Genomic DNA, 10,386 nt, shown 5'->3' on the forward strand with positions numbered 1-10,386 from the left:
GAGATAGATCAAGACGCTTGATAAGATTTTTCAATGACTACATACCTTGACTGGATTTTGAAGTAGTTCAAAATGGAACAGTCAAAGAAGTAGTTCTTGCCTCTATTGCAAGGTATAAAGTTGAGTAAAGATTCAAAACCCGACCACGACAGAAAATAGAAAAGAAAATGAAAGTCATTCCCTATACCTCAGTCATAGGTTCTATAAAGTATGCTATGCTGTGTACCAGACCTATTGTGTACCTCACCATGAGTTTGGCAAGAGGGTACAATAGTGATCTAGGAGTAGATCACTGGACAGCGGTCAAAATTATCCTTATTGGAATAATGATATATTTCTTGGTTATGGAGGTGATGAAGAGTTCGTCGTAAAGAGTTACGTCGATACAAGCTTTTACACCGATCTGGATGACTCTAAGTCTCGATCTAGATACATATTGAAAGTGGGAGCTATTAGCTAGAGTAGCTCCGTGCAGAGCATTGTAGACATAGAAATTTGCAAAATACTTACGGATCTGAATGTGACAGACTCGTTGACTAAAATTATCTCACAAGCAAAACATGATCACACCTTAGTACTCTTTTGGGTGTTAATCACATAGCGATGTGAACTAGATTATATACTCTAGTAAACCCTTTGGGTGTTGGTCACATGTCGATGTGAACTATGGGTGTTAGCCACATAAAGATGTGAACTATTGGTGTTAAATCACATGGCGATGTGAACTAGATTATTGACTCTAGTGCAAGTGGGAGACTGAAGGAAATATGCCCTAGAGGCAATAATAAAGTTATTATTTATTTCCTTATTTCATGATAAATGTTTATTATTCATGCTAGAATTGTATTAACTGGAAACTTAGTACATGTGTGAATACATAGAGAAACAGAGTGTCACTAGTATGCCTCTACTTGACTAGCTCGTTGATCAAAGATGGTTATGTTTCCTAGCCATAGTCATGAGTTGTCATTTGATTAACGAGATCACATTATTAGGAGAATGATGTGATTGACGACCCATTCCGTTAGCTTAGCACTTGATCGTTTAGTATGTTGCTATTGCTTTCTTCATGACTTATACATGTTCCTATGACTATGAGATTATGCAACTCCCGTTTACCGGAGGAACACTTTGTGTGCTACCAAACGGCACAACGTAACTGGGTGATTATAAAGGTGCTCTACAGGTGTCTCTGAAGGTACTTGTTGAGTTGGCGTATTTCGAGATTAGGATTTGTCACTCCGATTGTCGGAGAGGTATCTCTGGGCCAACTCGGTAATACACATCACTATAAGCCTTGCAAGCATTGTAACTATTGAGTTAGTTACGAGATGGTGTATTACGGAACGAGTAAAGAGACTTGCCGGTAACGAGATTGAACTAGGTATTAAGATACCGACGATCGAATCTCGGGCAAGTAACATACCTATGACAAAGGGAACAACGTATGTTGTTATGCGGTTTGACCGATAAAGATATTCGTAGAATATGTAGGAGCCAATATGAGCATCCAGGTTCCGCTATTGGTTATTGACCGGAGAATGTCTCGGTCATGTCTACATAGTTCTCGAACCCGTAGGGTCCACACGCTTAACATTCGGTAATATGAGTTTATGTGTTTTGATGTACCGAAGGTAGTTTGAGTCCCGGATGAGATCCGGGACATGACGAGGAGTCTCTAAATGGTCGATACGTAAAGATCGATATATTGGACGACTATATTCGGACATCGGAAAGGTCCCGAGTGATTCGGGTATTTTTCGGAGTACCGGAGAGTTATGGGAATTCGCCGGGGAGTATATGGGTCTTATTGGGCTTTAGGGGAAAGAGAGAGAGGAGGGTGCGCCCCCCCAAGGCTTAGTCCGAATTGGACTAGGGGGAGGGGCGGTGAGGGAGTCCTGGACTAAGGGGTCCTCGGGCGTCCGGCCTGTTATCCATGGGCCGGACTGATGGGCTTCGAAGACACGAAGGCCGAAGACTGTACCCGTATCCGGATTGGACTCTACTTGGCATGGAAGGCAAGCTTGGCGACCGAAGATTCCTTCTTATGTAACCGACTCCATGTAAACCCTAGATCCCCCCGGCGTCTATATAAACCGGAGGGGTTAGTCCGGAAAGGACACACATTACCATAGTCATACAGGCTAGACTTCTAGGGTTTAGCCATTACGATCTCGTGGTAGATCAACTCTTGTAATACTCATATTCATCAAGATCAATCAAGCAGGAAGTAGGGTATTACCTCCATAGAGAGGGCCCGAACCTGGGTAAACATCGTGTCCCCCGTCTCCTGTTACCATCGATCCTAGACGCACAGTTCGGGACCCCCTACCCGAGATCCGCCGGTTTTGACACTGACATTGGTGCTTTCATTGAGAGTTCCACTGTGCCGTCGACAAAAGGCTCGATTGCCCCTTCAATCGTCAATAATGACGCTGTCCAAGGAGGAACCTTCCTCCCCGGACAGAGTGTTGTATGCGGCGGCTTCGTACTGCGGGCCAACTCGCTTGGCCATCTGGAGCAGGTCGATAGCTACGCCCCTGGCCATCAGGTCAGATTTGGAAGCTTGAACTACGTCACGGATATCCGTGGAGACATGATCTTAATGGGATTCGAGCCCACGGCGATCGCTTCCCCTCGCCCCGATGAACGTGACTTAAAACTGTCATCGGATCACACCCAGGAGATGGTTCCTGCTGCCGCAACGACCTTAGAGCCAAAGCAGATCGTGCCATCCGAGGCCACAGAGTCCGTGGCGTTGGAGCCGCACACGGACTCAACATCCCACAATATTCGCGTCAATGGAACTCCGGACTCGTCTCCGCCTATAAGTTCCGGAGCAGGTACGCCTGCGGACACCGAGCTGGATCGGTTATCGATTTTTGAATTTAGCGCCGCGGACATCTTCCAGCATTCACCATTGGGTGACGTGCTAAACTCTTTAAAGAATTTGTCCTTGGAGAAGGACTCACATCCGAACTATGTCCGGTTCGAGCTAGAGACGGATGACGAGGAATTTTGCTTCCCACCCGCCACCCACTTCATAGCCACTGTCGATGACTTAACTGACGTGCTTGACTATGGCTCTGAAGACATCGATGGTATGGACGACGATGCCGACAAGGAGCAAGGCCAAGACCCGCCATTCACGGGACGTTGGACGGCTACCTCTTCGTACGGCGTATACATGGTTGATACACCTAAATGATCTGGCGACGATAAAGAAGAGGCAGATGCGAATAAAACCTCTGAGACGCAGTCCAAGCGCCGACGCCCCAAACGCCGTTCTAAGCCTCGTCGCTCAAAAGACGACAACACCGGCAAGGGAGAAAATAGTACTTCGGGCGACACCGAAAACAATGAAGACCCTGTTGGAGCTGCATCCGAACAGGAGGAACACGGCAACGGGCAAGATAATTCTGAGGAACAGTCCATAGAAGATGACTCAGAGGACGACAATTACCGTCCACCCTCCGAGGAGGAGACAAGCCTCGGCAACGAAGACTTAATCGTGCCCGAGGATCCTCTAGAGCAGGAGCGCTTTAAGCTTCTGCTCATAGCCACTGCAAGGAGCCTGAAAAAGAAATAGCAGCAGCTTCAAGCTGAACAAGATCTGCTCGTCGACAGATGGAATGATGTCCTGACAGCCGAAGAATACGGCCTCAAGCGCCCAACCACGAGTTACCCAAAACGTAGACTGCTACCTCAGTTCGATGAGGAGGCACCAGATCCCATACCTCCCTTGCGCAATGCGGACCGACCACCACATGGTCGGGATAGTGCGGCAGACCGACCACCCCGCGGTCGAGATAAAACGGCAACTCGGGCCGAACAACAACCCGCCCCACCCCCTCGCAAACACAGGGATAGACCAGCTCGGGACCATACATACGACCTTCGGCAGGAATTGGACAGTAGAGCAGGACACACCAGATCAATATACGGATCGCGAGGACGCTTCCCCACTCGGGATGACAGCTACCTATTCGGACATGACAAACTCAATCACACCCGGGCCGACAACCACAGACGGACTTCGTCGGAGATACGCCATGACGCGGCCCGCTATAGAGGCGCCGCACACCCTCTCTGCTTCACAGACGAGGTGCTGGATCATGAATTCCCCGAGGGGTTCAAGCCTGTCAATATTGAATCATGCGACGGAACAACCGACCCCGCAGTGTGGATCGAAGATTTTATTCTTCACATCCACATGGCCCGAGGAGATGACCTCCACGCCATCAAATACCTCCCATTAAAGCTCAAAGGACCGGCTCGACACTGGCTAAATAGTCTGCCTGAGAACTCCATCGGCAGCTGGGAGGACTTGGAAGAAGCCTTCCTCGACAACTTCCAAGGTACATATGTCCGGCCGCCCGATGCCGATGACTTAAGCCACATAGTTCAACAATCTGGAGAATCAACCAGAAAATTCTGGACTAGGTTCCTAACCAAAAAGAACCAGATCGTTGACTGTCCGGATGCTGAAGCCCTAGCGGCCTTCAAACACAGCATCCGTGACAGCACTCATGACCCGCTTTTGCGCGGGTGAGGACAGCTGGCTGGCCCGAAGCAAAAACACACCCAGCGATGCAGGCCCCTCGGAGGTCAAGAACAGCACCGGCATGCTCCGGCGCAATAGACACAAACGCCGAAGCAATGGTGATAACACCGACGACACAACAGTAAACGCCGGATTCAGCGGCTCCTAGTCCGGCCAACGGAAGAAGCCCTACAGGAGGAACAATGAGGGACCTTCCAGCCTCGACCGCATACTCGACCGTCCGTGCCAGATAAGTGGCACCCCAGACAAACAAGCCAATCACACCAACAGAGATTGTTGGGTCTTCAAACAGGCTGGCAAGTTAAATGCCTAGAACAAAGAAAAGGGATCACAAAGTGCGGACGAGGACGAAGAGCCCCGGCAGCCGAACACCGGGGGGGGGGGGGGCAGAAGAAATCCCCCCCCCCCCCCCGAAGTCAAAACGGTGAACATGATATACGCCACACACATCCGCAGAAAGGAGCGCAAAGTTCAGGGACGTCTACGCGGTAGAGCCAGTCGCCCCAAAGTTCAATCCGTGGTCGTCATTTCCGATCACCTTCGATTGTCGAGATCATCCAACTAGTATCCGCCACGGCAGTTCGGCCGCACTGGTCCTTGACCCAATCATCGACGGATTCCACCTAACACGAGTTCTGATCGACGGTGGTAGCAGCCTCAACCTGCTTTATCAGGACACAGTGCGGAAGGTGGGCATTAACCCCTCACGAATCAAACCAACAAAGACTACCTTTAAAGGAATCATACCAGGCGTAGAGGCCCGCTGTACGGGCTCAATCACGCTGGAGGTGGTCTCCGATTCTCCGGACAACTTTCGAAGCGAGGAGCTAATCTTCGATATCGTCGCCTTCCGCAGCGTCTACCACGCACTGCTCGGACGAACAGCGTTTTCTAGATTCAATGCAGTGCAACACTATGCTTATCTCAAGCTCAAAATTCCCGGTCAAGCGGCGTCATAACAGTCAATGGCAATACAGAACGCTCCCTCCGAACAGAGGAGCACACCGACACCCTAGCAGCAGAGGTACAGAGTGGCCTTCTCAAACAACACCATAGTATGGCTGTCGAGCCCTCGGACATCATTAAAAGGTTCCGGACTATGCTGCAACAGGACGACGCGGCTCGTCAAGAGCTCGATTAGCAATTCGGCCTCCGTCCCAGTCCCGATGAGGTAGTGGAATTTGTACCACGCGTGCACAATTACGCACTCAAAATTCCATAGACATCGACGGAGGCACAAGCTAATCCGGGACCTACAGTTCAGCCAGACCGATCCCGGACACCCATACTTTCACTTTTTCTTTTTGTTTTAGGTTCCTTCTTCTGCGGGCCTGATCACCAATCCTTTCGAAGGATTGTATACGACAGAGGCAAGCAGCACGGGTGAGGGAGTCCTGGACTAAGGGGTCCTCGGGCGTCCGGCCTCTTATTCATTGTGCCGGACTGAAGGGCTGTGAAGATAGGAAGGCCGAAGACTATACCCATGTCCGGATTGGACTTTCCTTGGTGTGGAAGGCAAGCTAGGCGACCAGCTGTGAAGATTCCTTCTTATGTAACCGACTCCATGTAACCCTAGATCTCTCCGGTGTCTATATAAACCGGAGAGCATAGTCCGGATAGGACACATTCATTACCATATTCACATAGGCTAGACTTCTAGGGTTTAGCCATTACGATCTCGTGGTAGATCAACTCTTGTAACACTCATATTCATCAAGATCTGTCAGGACCCCGATTCCCAGTCACATCGATCTAGCCGGTAACACCTCATATCACTTTGCGACCTCACGCACGGTATTCCCAAGGGTGTCGCCTTACTATGGCCCGGGACCGTTTGCGCCTTTTGGCTCACGTATATGACAGTGTCGCTAGCATCCATATGACAGAGAACCCGGGCCGACATGACTAGTCGTGAACCCAAAGTGGCACTAACTTACGGGGACAGGCATACATGAATCAACATCAAACATGTCGGTCAACAGCGTGCGAATCCGGGCTGTAGCACTGGGCTAACAGGACTCCGGTGAGCCGGGCTGTAGCAGGCTAGGCAGGACTCCGGATGTCACCGCGTGACATTTCCCCGAAGGGACAGACACATGAACGAAGTGAATCACATGCTGGCCAGTCAAGTGTTCCGGAGCAGTAGTGCTGGGCTAGCAGGACTCCAGTGAACCGGGCTGTAGCGGACTACTATGGCTGATGGAAGCACAAGACTACATTTCACCATAAGAAAGGCTACCAAGGATAAACAACTACGTTGCCGGATCCCACACATACCAAGCATTTCAATCATCCACACAATATGCTCGATATGTGTAAATACAACATGGCATCACAACATAACTCTACGACTCAAGTATTACAATCATGGTCTCATGACCCAACATACAGAGCATACAAGCATCGAGCGGAAGCATAAACATGTCTGAGTACAGACAACTACAAATGAAAAAGGCTGGGAAGCCTCACTATCTACAAGACCCTCCCAAGGGTACAAGACCGTAGCTGAGGTAACAAGCTAAACGTCGAAGTCCACACGGAACTACTAGCGAGACTGACGTCTCTCTGCAAAACATAAAATAGGCAAACGTGAGTACAAATGTACCCAGCAAGACTTACATCAGAACTAGCTACATATGCATCAGTATCAACAAAGGGGGTGGTGGAGTTGGACTGCAGCAAGCTAGCTTTGACTCAGTGGCTAATCTGAACTACGACCGCAAGCAACTCTTTTGAGGTGGCGCACACGAGTCCACATATTCACCATATCAATACACCACTATGGATCCGCTCTCGTCTCCCCACGAGAACGCCATCCATAACACTCACGCTTATCTTGCGAGTTTTAGAGTATCCACTTTCACTTGTCTATGAACTGTACAGGCAACCCATAAGTCCTTTACCGCGGACGCGGCTATTCGAATAGATGATGTTAACCCTGCAGGGGGTACTTCTTCACAAACGCTCTCGCCACTTACCACCATGTACACGTCGTGTATCTCGGCAACCTTCAAGTGGAAGCCTGGCGAGGGAGTCATCCATGACCTGACTAACCACGCAAGTCTCTAGTCCAGGTTTATCGCCTATTCGGGTTCCGTCCGCGAGGAGATCCGGCCGGGGTGCCGCTCACGGCCCCAAACGATGTGTACAGGGTTCCCAAGCCCACCAAACGGGCGATGCTTCGTATACTCGGCCACGGTGCCTAGTCTGTCCCAAGCCCACCTGTACCGGGTGCCACTTGGTAGACTACTAACACTACCTACAAACACCAGAAACTAGTTGCAACTCTTGGACAGAGATCAGGTTGATTAATAAGTCGAGAGGGGCACTTAAGCATTCCAATGCGTGGTAGTAACTGTTCATGGATCACAAACACAGAATTCAGTTCGTGAGGACGGTTTCAATGAGACAACCCACCATGTACTCCTACATGGCCTCTCACCGCTACCTTTACCAAATCGTGTTCACACACTTAGCTCTCAATAGTAGGACATGTTCACAACTTTCCAATTCATCCCCGATGAATCAGACCTGACACAACTCTAAGCAATAGCAGGCATGACAAACAAGCATAAATGAGTAGGCACATCAGGGCTCAAACAACTCCTACTCATGCTAGTGGGTTTCATCTATTTACTGTGGCAACGACAGGTCATGCAGAAGAAAGGGGTTAAACTACCGCAACATGTAACAGTTGAATCGCTGTTGTCCTAATGCAGTAAAAGAGAGCAGGAGCGAGAGAGTGGGATTGTATCGGAATGAACAAGGGGGTTTTGCTTGCCTGGCACTTCTGAAGATAGTATAGCTCTTCATCGGTGTCATCGAACTCATCGTCGGAACGAACGTCTACCGAGAGGGAACAACCACCGGCAACAGAGAAAGAACACAATCAATGCAATGCAGCAATATGATGCATGATCATGACATGGCAATATGATGTGTTTTGGGCTAATGCATCTAGCAACCAGATTAAATGAAGTTGGTTTGAACCAAAGGTTCAAATTCAAACTCCATGTAAGGCATTTCAAATGCCATTTATTGATTTGTCCAATTTAGCAGCTATAAGTTGTTCTAACATGCATGAAAATAGCATAAATGGATAGATTGCATTTTTCTGATAATTTTTCATATATAAATTATTTCATTCTGAGCTACGGTTTAATTTCTATGATTTTTAGAAGTTTAGGACATTTTCTGAAAATAAATAAATCGTTTAGATTTATTCAAAATCCAGAAAAGTGATTACTGCATCAGCATTACGACAGCGTGACATCGGCAAGTCAACAGGGGCCGGGCCATGTCAAACCTAACCAGTGGGGCCCAGTGGTCAGTGACCTAGTGCTGCGTGGAGTCACAAACAGGTGGGGCCGGGTCAACGGCCACGTCAGCGAGGTCAACGCCGGCGCGTGGGGTCACTGTGATTAACTTAACCGAAACAGGGGTTAAACCTTGGTTAGTTAAGGGCGTGGGGCCCATATGTCATCGACACAAGGGTTAATTAGCACGGCTGTTAGCGGCTAAAGATGTTGCCACGTCAGCACGCCGGAGTTGAACGCCGGCGAGCACATCCGACGACGGATGCTCATCGTAATCGAGCTACGGGCAACCATTTGCTTCAACATTTGCTTCTACGGGTTCCTCGGGTTCGCGCGCATCCAAAGGAGCAAGCAAGAGGAGCTGGGGTGGCCTGAGCTCGCCGGAGCGGAGCTTGCGGCGGCGGCCGGAGTTCGGTGTGTGCGACAGCTGTGGCTAGAGCATGTGGCGGAGCAAGTTAAGCAGCTGGGCGGCAACTACGGACCAGTAGGAGCACAACCATGTGCTCGGACGCAAGCTTTGGGTGCCCTGGCCACGGCGGCGAGGAGCCACGGTGGCGGCGAGCTTCGGTTGCGGAGGAACAGCGGCTACAGCATGAACTAGAGCAAGGGGGCAGAGTGGAAACAGAGAGGAGCTCACGACGCACACACAGAGCAGAACAACGGGCTCGGGGAGGCACAGACGGCGTCGTGGCGTTGCCGGCGATCTCGGCGGCCGGAGGGAGAAGAAGACGATGCAGACGGCGATGCAGGGCGGCCGAGCTCACGTGACTCTTCGAGGAGGAAGAGGTGGTCGTGGGGGATCTTCTGGACACGGAGAGAGGTTCAGGGGGAGGCGATGGCTACGGTAAACGGCGCCGGTGGCGACGAGCCCCGCTCGGTGGTGAGAGAGAGAGGGATCCAGGAGAGGGGAAGGACGAGGGGAGCGAGGGAGAGGACCATGGGGCTCTGTGGCGACGTCCAGAGCCTCAAGGGCGTCGAGGGGCAGCTAGGCAGGCAGGAGGTGGAAGCAGGAGGTGGCGTCCGATGCGCATGCGGGCGACACGCCTCTGCCAGTAGTCAGAGGTAGACAACGGGTGAGGGGGTTTGCGGTGGTGGGCTGGGCCAGAACGGGAGCTGGGCCAGCTCTGCTGCAGGTGAGCGCCAGGTAAGTTTCTCTCTTTTCCTATTTTTCTTTCTGTTTTCTATTTATTTTGCTCTGTTTTGATTTAGTAATAATACTAAACCATTTTTTTGCTTCTGAAATTATTTGTGGATGCAATATGGACTAGCCCAAAGCCTCACAATATTTATCAGAATGATTGGAGTTATAAAAGTATTTATAGGAATTTATAACCCCAACCCAAATACAATATGAGTTAATTCAAAATTCCAAAAATGTCCTAGAAATATATTCATCATTTTTGGCAGAGGTTTCTACCTTAACCAAAAATCATGAACTTTTCTTGAGGCACTTTGGGTTCATTGAAAATGTTTTTAAGTTGAACCTAGTTGAGTTCTTTTGGTGCT

Source organism: Triticum aestivum, chromosome 3D (assembly GCF_018294505.1).
Source record: "Triticum aestivum cultivar Chinese Spring chromosome 3D, IWGSC CS RefSeq v2.1, whole genome shotgun sequence".
In the NCBI taxonomy this organism is placed as follows: Eukaryota; Viridiplantae; Streptophyta; class Magnoliopsida; order Poales; family Poaceae; genus Triticum; species Triticum aestivum.